General features: G+C 37.9%; 1 protein-coding gene across 1 annotated transcript in view; it reads right to left on the reverse strand.

Moving 5' to 3' along the window:
- The window catches only part of lrrc4ca (leucine rich repeat containing 4C, genome duplicate a), a 53,436-nt gene extending 40,707 nt beyond the window's left edge, over window positions 1–12,729 (reverse strand). The window contains exon 1 of the mRNA XM_055039409.1: window positions 11,671–12,729. The gene's annotated coding sequence lies outside the window, so the exon portion shown is untranslated. The remainder of the gene's footprint in view (window positions 1–11,670) is intronic.
- Between the last annotated feature and the right edge of the window lie 3,728 nt (window positions 12,730–16,457).

Here is a 16,457-nt window from a genome sequence, read left to right on the forward strand (position 1 = left end):
ATGTGTTGATATTTAATGCTTAACAAATGTCAAAAAGACACTTTAGAGCAATGCTGGAATAGACCAGGAGGATCCTTTAAACAAATACAGACTGAAGTCACAATAGATGATTGTTTTGAATCAAAAATAAATTTTGAATCAAAGTTGGAAATAGAGTCCACTAATGATTCAATTACTCCCGCCCTACTTTCTAATTGGTCAGCTCCACTTGCCATCTTTCTAGATCAACACAACAAGAGGTTGTTTCCTTTCTGTTCCCTTTGCTAAGTAGTTTTCACATTATAGTAGCAAGACAAACCTGCAAGTCTTATGACCTAATTCAGGTGCAAAAGTGGCATGGAGAAAATCACCCTCATGAAAATAAGTACTGCCATATAATGTTCGGCTTTTAATTTCTTGTATTAAAATAAACCCTAATTTGAAGCTAATAGAAACTGAATAAACCATCGTTTTGTGCTTGGATGAGTGTTATGCAAATACGTCAGAGGGGCAGGTGAAGTACTGCATCCCAGTGACTGCAGTCCCACCTGTTTAATCAAAGCACAAATGAACCTTTTAACCTGTCTGTAGTGCCCTATAAAAAGCTGCACATATCCCTAAAGGTTTGTTATCCTCTGTAAAAAAGTATTTTCATTCTGGATCTGCTTATAGAGCAGATTATTCACTATGGCCTACCTGGTTCCATGGCTTACATGTCACTTTGTTAGCATAATTCTTCACAAAGAGTGTGAATTAATCTATTAAATGCAAATTTTAATTCTACATTCACCGTTCCACAGCAATGGCAGTTAGAAAATGGAGAAATCCACACAGACAGTGGGCAGTAAAGGCTGCAAAGTCCTTTTTTAGTGACACAAAAGGAGAAATAGATCAGGGGCTCTGCACTGAGATCAGTATTTGTTCCCAATGCCCACAAAAGCTAACACATCAACTCCGTCATTTACACACAAACAGTTACACAATCATAAACCTCTGTTCCATGCAGCCCCAGAGAGAAAAGGCAATCCACACACCCCATGAATATTACAATGAGCTGGATCTGGGTCATTAATATGACACAGTCGTTACTCTGGAGCCCAATTAGCAGTCAACACAGAGCCTGGAACGTTCCTGTTACTATACATAATCACTATATCACTGAGACAGAGTCTGGAGCAGGGACGAATCAAACAGTCTCACAAAGGGAACATGAAGGACTCTTCACAGATACGTGCTAGACAGGGAGGTTGCAACCAGTTAATGACACTTAAAGAAGGACATTCAGAAACATACATGAATTTAAGATTGCTTAAATATCTACTATTAATAAAGGTTGGATCAGTATTAGAGATTCAACTTCAAATGCCTCTTAGTAGCAAAAAATTACAAAAAAAAAAAAACAACTAATGTGTTTCTATAAGCATTTAGATTATGGGAATAACTTGTTTTTCTCCTGTGCAGTCTTCCTAATCAAGGAGTCACTAAAGCAAGCAAACTCTCACTGACTTTTGGCTTGTAAACACTTGCAAACCCATTAAAAATGAAGTAGGAGGAGGTAAACCATCATCTCCATCATTTGGAAGGGGTCAATGTGAGTTGACCTCGTTTAAGCCCTGCACTCTTTGTTTTTCAGTCATAAATGCTAATGTGAGAATGTGGCATATATCTAGAAATCTATTTCAAAATATTTTCTCAGAAAAAAAAAAAGTTACAATGTTTCACTTCATTAAAAGAGTCTGGGGTTGCATGTTGCAGTTTTTCACAACACTGCCTCTCAGCAAGAAAGTCTTGGACTTTCTTGCCATTCTGTTTTCATGCTTTCTTTCTACATGAGTGGGTTATCACTGGGTACTCTGTCTTCCTTCCACTAACTAAAACTGTAGCTAATGCTTTTCAAGGTAGCCTTCCATATGAACTGGACCAGCCTGGTGCCCCAGGGTATGATGGAAGTGAAGTCGGAGGAGGAAGATGTAAGGAACAATTATAAGAGGCACACAATCTTACATTGTGGTGAGTTATTAGTAGTAGTTTAGCCAATTTCTTTCTCCCTAAGTGTAAGTATTTCATAGTTTATGCTATGCTATTTGGCCTCTCTGAATTACAGCCCTGCATGGTTGTTTATTCCGTCTCTTTATTGCCCTGTGATGAACTGGCAACCCCACCTCTCCCATACTGACTACTGGGAAAAGCCACGAGCATTCCTGCGACTGCAAAGATTAAGTAAGTATTTATAAAAAATGCCTGGATCAAAAATTCTTTTAAAATATGGAGATTTAATGACTCTCAAAGTCACAAATCACGAAAGATCAATAAACATACAGTAAAGCACACATGTCCCAACATACTCCTCAGCTGTTTTAAAGGCAATAGATTTGTATTCATACATATTTAGTCAGATATTAATTTATAGGGTTTATAAAATAATCTCTGTAATTCAAGAGAAGTAGGAATGGATTATAATCTAATGATACTGAAAAAAAAAGTTTTTTCATACATCTGACCTAATGGAGCCTTTCTGGTTTCCATCAGTACTTATATGCAAATATTTAAAATTTGATTAGTTCACTAACAAAAATTACATGAAATGAGATAAAGAAGAGAATGTTTTTTTGTTTTTTTTCTTCCTTCAGTGACAGACGGACTGGTGCTACACGCTGAGAAGTCTGGCACTGGTTGGAGGAGGCCACTCATTTGGCTACACTCAGGCATACACACACACACACACACACACACACACACACACACACACACACACACACACACACACACACACACACACACACACACACTTCTTCAGGAATGATTAGCTTTTCCTCATGACTTAGATTCATCATCACAGTTTTCTGTTTTCATCAGTGAAAAATATTGCTGTGTGACAGAAAGATTAAAGTTCATCATTGATCACAAACACTTTCAGGAATATATAAAGCTGAATTTGCATGTTAATATTTATATGATCTGCTCTCTCCTTCTTTCTGTTGCCTAGGTAAAGTTCCTTGAACGACACTGTTTGAGATTTGGTGATGAACAGCTGCCAGTATAAAAACCTTTTTCCTCAGCCTCTATGCTGCATACAAGCAAACTGCAGCTGGAATAGGTTTTCCTTTGATGGGGTAGCATCTGTTAAAACTTATTTTTTATGATTCATCCTTATCAGGCATTTGTGCTCTGAATAATTTTTTTTTTTTTTTCCAGTATTTTCGTTCTCTAACATGCAGTTCTGGGGGCAGTCTGACAGCTCCTGGCATAAGGTCCCGACCTGAGCAGGAAAACAGGGCTGTTCCTCAGCAGACTGTTGGGACAACTTAGATTAAGCCAAGTGTAAAACAATCCTTGTGACATCAGAAACATAGTAGGGCACGTTGCCTATATTCAGGTGCCCTGATGAGCAAAACATTAAGGTCAGAGACACAGAGAGTTAGTGGAGAGATGAGTACAAAATGTGTAGAAAGATAAAATTGAGACTATATTCTTGGTTGAAAATGATTTAAAAAAAAGAAAAGAAAAATACAAGGTATGACACAGGCTTTTTGAAGTTGCAAGAGAGTTGTAAAGTACATAAAGCTTTTTGTCTTCATCTTTATCAAAGCTTTGTTCACACACCCCGACGCTATTGTAAGCATGCAACTGCGAGACACAGATTGAACGTGCTGTGTAGTATTGTGGGTCTTTGACTGATGACCAGACTCCTGCTGTGGAGCTGAGCTGCACAGCCATCTGATTGCCAGTGTAACTGCCCTGAGGAGTTAAAAAGCAGATCTGGGAGACAGACGGCAAAGATTGACCCACATGTCCAGATAGCAGACAGTCTTTCTGCATCCTTAGGTCTGCATTATGCTTCTGCAAAGGAGGACGCACATGTGATCTCTCAAATGTAGACATAAACGTTATTGTTGCACTTTGATTAAAAAAAAAGTACTCTTGGGTTTATAACTAATTACAGTACATGTTCATGTATGGTTTTCAACAACGCATGTTATGGTTGAAATCTCTTCTCTTAAAGAGAGCAATGGCAGAGTTCAAACCTGGCATCACATCCCTGTAATTACTGTCATGGTGTGAAAACAATTCATTTCCTTTAAAGTTTAATAGAAAAACTATGTTAATATGAGTTTCTCTTTAGAAGCGAATGATCAGCCACTTTCAGTCACAGCATGACTTTATATTGTGATTACAACTCACTAAAGACCCCAGAATATTATTTCGGGGTCTTTTTGTTTTGCCAAAGTGCCTTGGCAAAACGGAAAATGATATTTACAGTGTTGTGAAAAAGTCTTTGCACAGTACAAGACATGTTTCAACTCAAAGGTAACTTGAGTAAAACCAAAATGTAGTTCCCAAGTAAAACTTTTTTATTTTATTAAAAAATAACTGCAGAGACTAAGAAATAGTTGTTTTTTTTGGGTGCCAGGATTTTATTTGGGGTTATCAAAGCAAAATAAATCAAATATGGATACTTTTTCTGATTTTATTTAAAATAAATAAATAAATAAATCCTCTTTCAGAAAATACTCCTCCTTTGACTTCACAATCATGATTTTGTGTTGGCCTCTCATGTAAAATCTGAATAAAACGCCATTCAAATTGTCTTTGTAATATGACACCTTCCTTAATAATGTCATGCATATGTTAAACAATACCTACCTGATGTAAAAGTAACATTTTTAACTGACAAATATTAGAGAAATTTCTGCCATTTAACTGAAAGTAATTCCTTAATCATTTTCATTAAAAAAAGGAAAATTAGCAAAATTGCTCTTAAAAACAAATCAAATCCAAATAAAAAATAAATCACTTCATTACTCTCACTTTCTCTATGAGAGAAAAGCAACATCTTTTCAATAAACTTGGCAAATAATAACTGCATTTTTTTACAGACTAAAGTGCTGCTTTTCCTCAGGGAGAAACCTATCAGCCCTCACAGGTCAACTATCTCTTTCCACAGAAAAGCTATTTTTTCTCTGTGGTAAAAATATACTATGATTACAGCTGAAATGCAATAACTACGTAACTATCACTTAACACTAAAACATGGAAGGGAGGCTTTCTTTGCAGATGTCATAAACAAAAACATCAATAATGCTCGAACTTTATTTGCAACAGTTGACAGGCTCACAAACCCTCCTGTGATGTTACCACCTGAATTCCAATCTAATGTTGCCTGTAATAAGTTTTCTGATTTCTTTTCAGAGAAAATTCAAAAAATCAGAGGATTAATCTGCACATCAACTTCAAAGCCAGAACCATTGCTGTACCAAAACAAAACAAATACAGAAAAAATGACCCATTTTCAACTACTTAATTATAAAACTCTAGAAGAAATTATAAGTCAATTAAGTTCAAGCACCTGCTGTCTGGATGTCCTTCCCACACATTTCTTTAAGAAAGTCCTGCCTGTTATTGCTGCTGATCTTTTTTTTTTTTTTTTTTCTGTTGTGGGCAACGGGGCCCGGCGAATACCCGTGGTTAAACGGACGGCGGAGTCCGGCGGTAACAGGCGCTTAAATTCCGTGTCAAAGGGGAGGGGGAAGAAAGGGAAAGAAGAGGGAAAAAAGGAAAAAAAAATAAATAAATAAAAAAACTTGGTATTTTATTCTATGTTGCCTGCCTTTGTGTTTTGTGTTTATGATGTAAAGCACTTTGAAATGCCTTGTAGCTGAAATGTGCTATACAAATAAAATTTGATTTGATTTGATTTGATAACTGTTTTTGCATACACATAATTCCATCAATACCATGAGAAAGTCTAGAACTTTTCAAACAATTTTGTTTGATTAGGCTGTAGAACAACCAATATTAGGTCAGTGGATGTGTGTATAATTTCAAAATGGCCTGCTGAAATAAGTTTTTCATTGAAGGCTGGTGTCCATCATCAACTTCTATTTTAGCTAGCAGCTCATAAGATGCCTTGGGATGCACCAATCATAGCTCTGTTGCTATGCAACAGCTAGAAGCCTGTTTGGAGGGTGTCTCTTCAGTTCAAATAGTTTTAATTTGGTGTTCATACTGCAAAACACAGAGCACTCATGGATTCCTAAAAATCTTCTGTCAACAGAATATGCTTGAAAAAGGCTTCATAGGAAAGGCCTTGTCTCCTACTTTCTTGTTCTAAGGTTCTTCATTATCTTCTACTTTCTTTACAAGTATCTACAGATCAATGATGCACATCAAATAAAAACTAAACTGAGCCAGTCAGAGCTAGTGCTGCCTTCCACCCTTTTCCACCTCATTTAGCATTTAATTTAGCAGCATGAATTAACATGTTAGCCAAGGTCAGTATTACTTCAAAATGACACTGCCCACTTGCCTACAAGGCAGGAAGACTGACTTATCCAAGCACACGAGCTGTTGTTGATGTGTATGTGCGTATCCCAGAGAGAAAAGTGTAGAGAGCGATGTCGGGAGGTTGCATATTTGTTCTGCAGTTAAGCAAGCTGTTATCACTACCGTTACATCAGTCCCATCTCAGTTGCTGTCACTCTCTTTTTGATGACATGTGACATTTTAGTGTGGTAGAGAAAAAGAGATCTAGGTACAAATAACTAAGTTGATAAGACACCATCGCTGACGGAAGGTGGGTGATGGAAAGCAAGTGGTGAGTAATGATGCATCCTGAATTCAGGTCAGTGCTCTTAGCTGATTCTGACGAAGGAAACAAGCAAAACAGGGGGTAGTGATGGATTTGGAGGGATTCCTTTTAGGATCTGAGTCACAGTAAAATATTTTGGGCTGCAAAATAAGAATAAAACGAATGTGAACAAATGCCTCACAGTGTTGACACAATAAACACTCTTATTCATATTTCATTTAATGCACTCCTGTTCCCCTAATAAGCGACATGAGAAAATGCTCCTTGGTCCTTTGAAAGATAAAATGGCACTTTTATGATGTCTTGAAGATTATTCCTTGAGATGGATGGGCTGAGTTGGAACACCGATTGATTAATCCATCGACTGGTGGAATGTGCCACGGCCGTTCCCCAGCTAAGCTGTTCTTTGCCCCGGACTGAACATTTAGTCAAATATGCTGGAGACGATGACTAATGATCAGATTTACTGAGGAATACAATCCGTGTCTGACTGTTTATTTGGACACGGTCTACATGCATACTCCTGTTTGGCTGGTGTGGCAAATTATGTTTTAGAAAGATCTAAGAGTCTCATGCTCAACTGACTTATTATCATAGTGGAAAATAATATTTTTTCTGAGTTATGAATTCACGAGGATGCAGTTGTTTACAACATCAGCAAAACAAAGACAAACTGTTAAATTTGATCAGTCTGTTCTATTCAGATAATCACCTCAAGTGTCACAAATCCAAAAAAGGTGACTGTCAGTAGCAAAGCTGTCATATCATGTCAACAGCCTTTGGACTGTTTCCTTTTGTCTCTATCATATATTACTTGGAGTTTATAAGTTGGATAAAGACAGACTAGTGCTTGATTTCTACTTGATTTTTCTACAATCAAGTAGAAAAATGAAACTATTTTTTAAAAAATTCTTTGCAAATAAAATATTCTTGTCCGCACCTTATACAGTGATGATGCATGACACAATGTAAAGAAACGTCTCATCTTTAAATGTCAGTTCATTAGGTTTTGAGCATTTGTTTTTATGTAATTTAATCTCAGTATAAATAATGCAGTTCTGTGAAAGCCTCTCACCACACCAGTCAACAAGAACTAAGATGAAAACAAGAGAAAATTCCAAGCAGATAAGGGATAAGGTTGTGGAGAATTTTAGAGAACAATCCCTAAGATATGACAGTCCCACATTAACACATCAACAAACCACAGAGTGCTTCTCTATCCATCATTTGAAAAAAATGTATCACTGGTTTGATGAAACCCAAATTCAAATAGTGGAATACATCCAAAAGCCTATATGTGGGGGAAAAAAAAGAACCCCATACAATACAAGCACAATCTTTGTGGTAAAACATGGTGGTATATCATGCACTGAGAATATTTCTCTTTAGCAGGAACAGAAAAGATGAACAAAGTTGATGGAAGGAGCTAATTATGACAAAATTCTGTAAGAAAACATTTTATAGACTGTGAAATATTTGAAACTAAGGTGACAGATTACTTTTCCACAAAACAACCATGATCAAAGAGGTACAATGGAACAATGGCTTAGATCAAAGCATAATCGTGTTACAGCAGCTCAGTCAAACTCCTGACCTAAATTCAATTGGAAATCTGTGGTATGATTTGCAAATTGCTATTCATATATGCTATCCATTTAATTAGACTAAGTTTGAGGCAAATGTTTTCCACTAGATGTGCAAAAATGGTAGACATACTCTGAAAGCATCTCTGCAGTATTTTCAGAAAAAAAAGAGTCACAGTACTGACCCAGGGAAGCTGATTGCAAATGCAAGCCACACAGTTTCAAAACTATTCATATTTTTTTTTCACTTACTAAACATTTATGCAGCTTTTTATGTTAATCAGAAAATCCTAATAAAATACATTTAGGTTTACAGTTCTCGCGCAACACATGATTCTACAAGGATAAGTGAGTTAGAAAAAGAATGGTAAATACCTATGCAAGGCACTCCGTTTTGTGAAGACAAAATTTTTGAACAATCAATTTAGCTTTGTGAAGATACTTTGTAAGATTGGATTAAAATGCTAGGTAGGAAACTGAAACATAATGTCTTTAGAAACACAATCAAACAATAGAATAAATGTCTCAGTCACACGCATATGCTCACATGTTAGATGTATAATAATTTACCTACATTTTTCTCACCACACTTTTTCTTTTCATTGGTATATGCAGCTACTCTCGCTGAAGTTTTTGATCTTGATGATTAAGATCTCTGAAAGTTATGGCTAGAAGGTCCAACTGAAGTCCAGGTATCCTAATTCAAGTATTGCTAAGCATAGTTTTAAGTGCATGACATCCTAAGTATCAATGCATTAAACATATTCTTTTGTGACAGTGATATTGAACATATAAGGTTTTCTGAAAGGGTTGTTTGAAATAATTACACACCTAAATCAACCTCAAATTATGGACAAAAATCATCAATTTAACAATTTTTGTAAGCATTATTTCTATATAAAATTTCATTTCCCTGTCCTCATTAGGACTACATCCTCTCTGGCCTACCACTTTAGTCCTCCAGCATCACAGAGCTCTATTAAAGAAGGCAAGGACGAAGATAAGAGATCACTTCAACAGTTCCCTTTTTCCCAATGAATGAAACCCCCTGATATAGTCTATACCCAGAGAAGATGAAAAATGTACGGGTAGCTCTATTATTGATACAAGTCTCCGGCAGAGAAAGAAATGAATGCTAATGGCGTCCTAAGCTGGGCTTTACAGAGATTAATCCGATTTTAGAAATGAACAGTTTATAATATGGCACACAGTCCTGGCCCTGATCTGAAGTGAATCCTCGGCTGAAAAAGGGTGTAAAAAGATGACAAAGGGATTTTGGGAATGAAACATGGGTATACAGCTTGTCGCTTCACAAGACCCTGGCACCTCATTGCAGTTGTGCCCTTTTCCAGCTGACAAGTTCATTTATTTTCTGACATAGCTGCCCAGAAAGATTTTCAATAGATAAGTCAGACAACAATGGCAAAAGAAATAGGGCATATAACAGATGTCTTTGGTGACTACATTATTAGTTGAAGACTGGCTTTGTGCGAGCAGCAGGAAGTCCCACTTGGTCTCTTTGCTGCACCTGCTCTAAGGCTATTCCCCACTGTTTAGACAGGCTAATGGCGTCACACAGGGGATACAGCTGTTCTTGGTTCGACACAGTGAAATAAACAGACTATAATTTAAACTCGCTCAAAAGCAATAAGCTTTTTTTTTTTATGTCAGTTAGAAATATTTAGGTTGCCATGCCCTTTTTTAACCATATGGCATTCTGAAACCACAACCACCATCCATCTCCAGAAAAATAAATAAATAAAAATGTCATTGGGAGGAAAAGGTTTGAGTAGTGTTGAATGGGGAGGAGTAACAGTTGTTCTGATTATTACCATGAATCACTTTGCACCAATTGCCAATAAACAACAACAATCCTGGGAATATATACGGCAATTTATCATACTAAAGCCTCTGACAGGGCAAAACAACATAAAATCTGCATTCAAGTTTGTTTCTTAAAAGTAATGTCACTCCTTCAAGTTTTTTTTTTTTTTTACTTGTTTCAGTGAGGTGAAAAATGTATACCATGTTTCTCACATTTACAGGCTATATCTGGAATTATCATTTGACTGAAGAGTGACACCCATCTTCACTGGAAACTTTATCCTCAGGGGGATCAGTGTAAAAACACAGACACTACACTCATTGTGGACAGTCCTATATTTTTATATTCAAAGAATGTTTAATGCATTGGTATTAAAGTGTTAAGGGCCAGCTGCATTGGAACAATTATTTAATTTGCAACAGTGACCCTTTTCTCAAAGTTTGTTTCAGCTCTTGCACCACCTTCAAATGATATAAAAATTACATGTTCAGATTAAAAATTACAATTTATATAGTGAAGTTAGTCAACTCTAACTTTGTTATGTCTTATTAGTCAAGTCAGAAAAGGAGAAACATATTTTTTTCTTCTTTTTTCTAGTTCTAAATTTCAAGTACACCCACAGCAACATGTCAAATAAAAAATATGAAATTCTCTTACTGCTTTTGGAGAACAACCCCCACAATATTTGTGACTTGTCTGTCCCTGTGAAGTTTTACAAAAAAGCCTCAGAGGTGCAGAACCCTCAACAGACTTTGCTGGATATCAGTCTTTAAAATACAAGACTTATGATAAAAGCATGTCTTGTAATTTGTTATATCTCATGCTCTTTGGTTTTCATCAAACTTTAAACACACATTCACAAAGTGGTAACTGTTGCTTTGTGGCATATTGCAGCAGAGCTCAAAACACACTTCTCGCAAGCCATCTAACGCACCTATATGTCACTCCATCTGGGAAGGACCAGAATGAAGATTGATTTTTTTCTTTATTTCAGCACCACGTAGAGGGACAGCTCCCTCCCAGCCTACCACAGAGAAGTGAAAAAGCGCCTTTTGTGGAAGCCACACAAAGTGAAAGTGGAGGGGGGGACTTGTGGTCTGATTATTCAAAAATCCAGGAGTGAGCAAGAATGTCCAGTTTCATCAATAGCTTTTATGTACTATTACTTGCATGTTAAACCATGTAGGTCAAATTCATTCAAGATCAGATACACACGTGCCAATATGTCAGATTTTCAGTTGCTGAACAGGTTGAGCGCAAAAACAGGTATGGGCTGCATTGATACCTGCAGAGGGGAGGACAGGTGTCACATTTGCGTTAAGCAAAACCTGACTTGTCGTATTTATTGCTGCTCCGATCAAACAGGCGTCATAAATCAATAAATCTAAAACTATATATATGTATATTTGTCGCGCATTCGCTCACTCAAGTCAAGGGCGCGCGGTGACGCCAAAGCAGACCTGTGCGAACGTGCGAATTGCGAATTTTTCTATCTTGTCGAAGGAGCAGGTTATTAAACATTTTTTACTTTGAGAATGCAGCATCACTGAAGGGATACAGAACCTAGGCAATAATGTGCCCAATATCCCTGCAGCTCTAGAAACATTAAAGACGGTGCAAGAAGCAAGATATGGTAAAGAAGGTACGGAAAACCCTCGAGCGTATTTAACCACACACACACAAAAAAAACTTACTTTTCCACGAAGAGATTTGGAAGGTCTGTCTTGCTGTCTTGCGGTTGACGGTCCGTCTTTCGCTCTCTCACCCTCCCCGAAAAAGAACTGCATAGAAAAATTCCGCAATTCTCAGGCGCGTTTACAAAATTCCGTGTTGTCGTCTTCTTGTCAAAGACATTGTGTTCCTAATTAAAAAACAAACAAAGAAAAAAAAAAAAAAAAAACAAAAAAAGCAAGTGGTATGTAATCCACACATTAGTCCGAACGGCGTGCTGCTAAAGTCTCACAGTGATGATACTCCGCAAATCAAATGGATATTTCCTCTTGTTCCAAGATGCAAATCACAACCAAGGCACCCGACAAGTGCGATTGTTGAAACTAGTCTCCCCGACCAGAAGACGATGCGCTCCCAAATTTTCAGGAAGAAAAAAAGAAAAGAAAGAGAGTTAAATTAATCCAAGCCTAATGGCTCTTTTGTCTTTTCTTAGAGCTTAAAAAAAACTGACCATTCCAAACCCATCAGCTCGCGTTGGTCAAAGCCCAGGCACATCAAAGCTACATCCTGGAAAGCTCGTCATTTAGTCACTAATACAGTTTTTTTTTTTTCTCTCCTTAGCGAGGCAAAGGTGGGGTTGCTTTAACGTCCCGCTCGCTTACGTTTCAAATATAACTTTTTATCAAGTCCACGTAAGAATATTTGTCAGTCATCAAACCTGAATTAATATTTAGCGCATTAGCCAACGTAGACTTTTTTTTTAGGGGGATGCTCACATCTGTTTCCCCTCGCCGATGAAAGCAGCCCCGCAGTGTTACGCCTGTGTGCGGTTATCCTGCAAATTAAGTGAAGAAGTTGGGTATTGAGAAGAGCAATATCTCTCTTCAAGTTGCGTCGCTCTTCATTTGTAAAATAACGAACTTTAAGAAGAAAAGGAGCAAATGAAAATCCTCGGAGGTGTCTTCATTTGGATCCTCTAGCAGCAGCTTTTAAGTCTGAAAGAGCTGAGGGAGGTAAAGGAAAAAAAAAAAAGCAGCTCAATTCCTGCACGTTTTCCGCACCCAGTCTGGAGGGGAGTCACAGTTCACTGAAAGCATTCATGTCTCCTGCACCCTCCCTTCGCTCCGTGAATTTTCCTCATAAAGCCTCCTTTTGATGTGACAGAATATATTTATTCTCTGGAGTGCATTTCCACAAGACGTCGATTGTCCAGCGATCCTCCCCTTCTCTGGACCGCGGAGTGTATTAGTCGGCTTTAATTAGATGGCTCCATTACGCACAGGCACGCTGCATCCAACGGCGCCTTTCAAAGTGCCCCGAGAGCTCAGCCTTGTATATAGCCATATAGATAAAACGCCGAGAGACAGTGAATTGATAAGGGGCATCATGTAAGGTTACCTCCCACTGACAGGCTGTTCCTCCAACTTCAACCGGGTGTGCTCCCTCCACTGACTGCAGGTGGCTCACCCGCAAGACCGAGGCAGCGATGCCAGGGAAAATTGACATCCTTCTTTTACAGTCTACATGCAGCCCTGAACTAAAAAAAAAAAAAAAAAAAAAAAAAAACAGAAAAGCCTTTTAAGTACCACGCTTAGTGCTCCTTTGATATTTTCTTATTTAACTGTTGCTTTATCTCTCGTTAATGGGTCAATTTGAAGAAAAAAAAAGGGGACTGGCAAAACTGTTGTTTTTATTTTTGTGCATGTCGGAATAAAAGTCGTCGAGCAAACGACACAGACAGATGGAGAGAATGAGAGAGGAGAAAAACTGTTTCCTCCCATGTGGATCTTGGAAATAGGACATGACTGCCACCTACCGACTCCTTCTCTCCTGGGTGATAATGCGATAGTCCTGTTCGGGTTGACTGCCGCATAGGACCGTTCTCCCATGCAACACTATAGATTGTGTTTACATACACTTTTGAATTTGTATGGCATAAACACTGTCAGGCACAACAGGAGACGTGAGCTTGAATTATCTTCATGCATGCAAACACGGGAATAGATGTAAAGTGCAAGCACACACATACAGAGAGAAGTGTGACAATCCAGAAAACAGATTAATATGAGTTATAATCTCTCTCAGGCTTCAGCACTTTAGACCCTATTTATAAATGCTGGCAGAGTGTTATGAATTATGAAATAGGTCCACACGGTGCAGATTTTTAGCACGGTGGGTGACACCAGAGACTTCAGGTCTTCAGAAAGATTATTGCTTGTGAAGCGTTTATCTTAGGCCGCCTGCTGCACTGCAAATATTATGCTAAACTCAGTAATATTCTGCAACATGTATGGAGAGGCTACAAACGTGGAGGAATTTTTTTCATATATAGGCCGAGCTGAGCATTTGAAGTGAACGTGCTCAAATAAAACACAATACAGAGATGTGAGAAGACACTTGAATGACTGGGATGTGTCCATCTAGTTGTCAACATCTGATCTCCTTTTCCCCAGTGCTGTAGGTGTTGCATCATTCATCTGTCTTCATAACTGTTGACCTGCCTGTCTGTGTTTTGGGCATACTGTAGTGAAGAGCATCAACCCTCCTCTGTTCTATTGTCCTGTTCATCTTTCGAGCCTGATACATTTGACATAAAGCTTTTATATCTATGTGAGTGAGGAATTTTTCCATCATTTAGCATTATTCTTATACAGCTGTTGCATACAAGCCATATGCCTATTCTTAATTTTGGAAACCTTTGAGTACTTCATTATACTTATCAGTTTTGCCAAAGTCCATCAGCACTACAGCAGTGTCTTGATCATTACCGATGATCAGACAGAGCAGGAGATTGACAGATGGAACGGGGTCTTGTCGACAGTCAAGTGGACACTGCTTCAGTCAGTTGTGGTGAAGAAAGAGCAGTGTCAAAACGTAAAGATTTCAATTATCTGGTAACTCTGCATCCTGACCCTCAGCTCTGCATTTGGGATTTGACTCATGACTGAAAGAACAAGATGCTGGACACAAGCAGCTGAAAAGAGCTTCTTCTGCAGGGGGGCAGGGCTCAGTCAGAGAGACAAGGAGAGAAGACTTCTGTCAAACCTGTAAATACTTGTCACAGGTCAGTATGATATTTTAAAGTAATATTTTTCAAAAGCTTTTTTAGTCATTACTTTGGAAGTTGAAAGTAATGAACTTTGACAACCCTACTAAATATAATGAAGTAGTCGGAAACCGTTATGACTAAAGAATAGACTTATGGCCCGCAGTGTAACTGGAGGACAAAATCCTCACTTATATAAAAGATTTTAATGAAACTCATCAGGTAAGTTAAAAAATCCTCCTCAGAAGATCCAAGTAGAGCTGCTGCTCCTAATCAGGTAGCAGAGTGTGTTGAGGTGGTTCTGGCCTCTGACCACAGTGAATTGTGGACATCCCCCTTTGGAATGTGTTCAAGTATGTCGCAGTGGGAAAAGACCTCAGGGCAGGCCCAGAACTCGCTGAAGGATCTATCTTCTTCTCCTCGTTATCCTCTTCCTTCAACGGTCGTCACTGCAAATCATGTGTCTCTATTGATTTTAATATTTGATTTGGGTTAGATTTTATGTCGGTTGCCCTCCCTGACACACGTCTCTCCATATTTGAAACCAGATATATTCATGTATTGCAAAAAAAAAAAAGACACCAACTTTTTTCCTACTGTGTGACGTTAAACCTGACCAAACTTCCCCTGTTTTATGTCAAGTTGAATCACCAAAATGATCTCCATTAAAAAAATTTAAAAAAAAAAATCTCCCATTCATTACTTCCAGTTTAACTTTTAAATATATAAATCATAGAATAGCAAAATACATATTGCCAATCATCTCAGAAAGTGAAGCTTAAATGTCATATTGAACAATCACAAATAGAATCACATATTACAATAATTGTTTCTTGTAATTTTGAAGATTATAGGTTACAGGTAAAACAAAAAAATAAAATGCAATGTCTCAAAAACGTAGAATGCTGTGAAAAAGGTCATTAATAGAATGTCATAGTATCACATCCTAATCAGCTAATTAACTCAAAACACCTACAAAAGTTTACTGACATTTAAAAGGTCCCTCTCTATGGGTCTGTAGGCTACACATTTAGAAGGAAGGCTTCTGACTTTGCAAATGTCCAGAAGACAGTCATTGACATACTTCACATGTAAGGTTAGCCATAAAAGGTCATTGCTGAAAAGGCTGGTTGTTTACAAAGTTATATAGAGATGCAGATTAACAGAAAATTGAGTGGAAGGTAGAAATTTTGATATGATAGGGTGCACTCAACAACAGTGAAAACCTCAGAGAGGGTTGAAATACATTTCAGAAGAGCCAACACACACAGGCAAAAACTACACATGGGGTACAAATGTCACACTCCCCATGTCAAGCCACTGCTGAACCAGAGACAATGTCAGAATCATCTTATTTGAGCTAAGGAGAAAAGATTTGCTGCTCAACAGTCTAAAGTTTTGTTAGATGAAAGTAAATTCTGAATTTCATTTGAAAATCAAGGTCTCAGAGCCTGGAGGAAGAGTGGAGAGGCACAGAATCCACATTACTTGAAGTCCAGTTACAAGTTTCCACATTCAGTGACAGTTTGGGGTGCCATGTCATCTGCTGGTGTTGATCCACTGTGTTTTCTGACAGCCAGTGTAGTCATCATCAACCAGGAAATTCTAGAGCAATTTTTGTTTTCCTTTGGTGACAAGGTGTATAGAGCAGGACTTGGCACCTGCACACATTGCCAAAGGTACTAAAAGCTGCTTCAATGACTATGGAGTTCCTATTCCTGACTGGCTAACCCTGGTGTATGTAAACATCTGAATTTAAAGAAA

This window comes from Poeciliopsis prolifica, unplaced genomic scaffold (assembly GCF_027474105.1).
Source record: "Poeciliopsis prolifica strain line A6 unplaced genomic scaffold, Auburn_PproV2 SCAFFOLD001, whole genome shotgun sequence".
NCBI classification, from domain to species: Eukaryota; Metazoa; Chordata; class Actinopteri; order Cyprinodontiformes; family Poeciliidae; genus Poeciliopsis; species Poeciliopsis prolifica.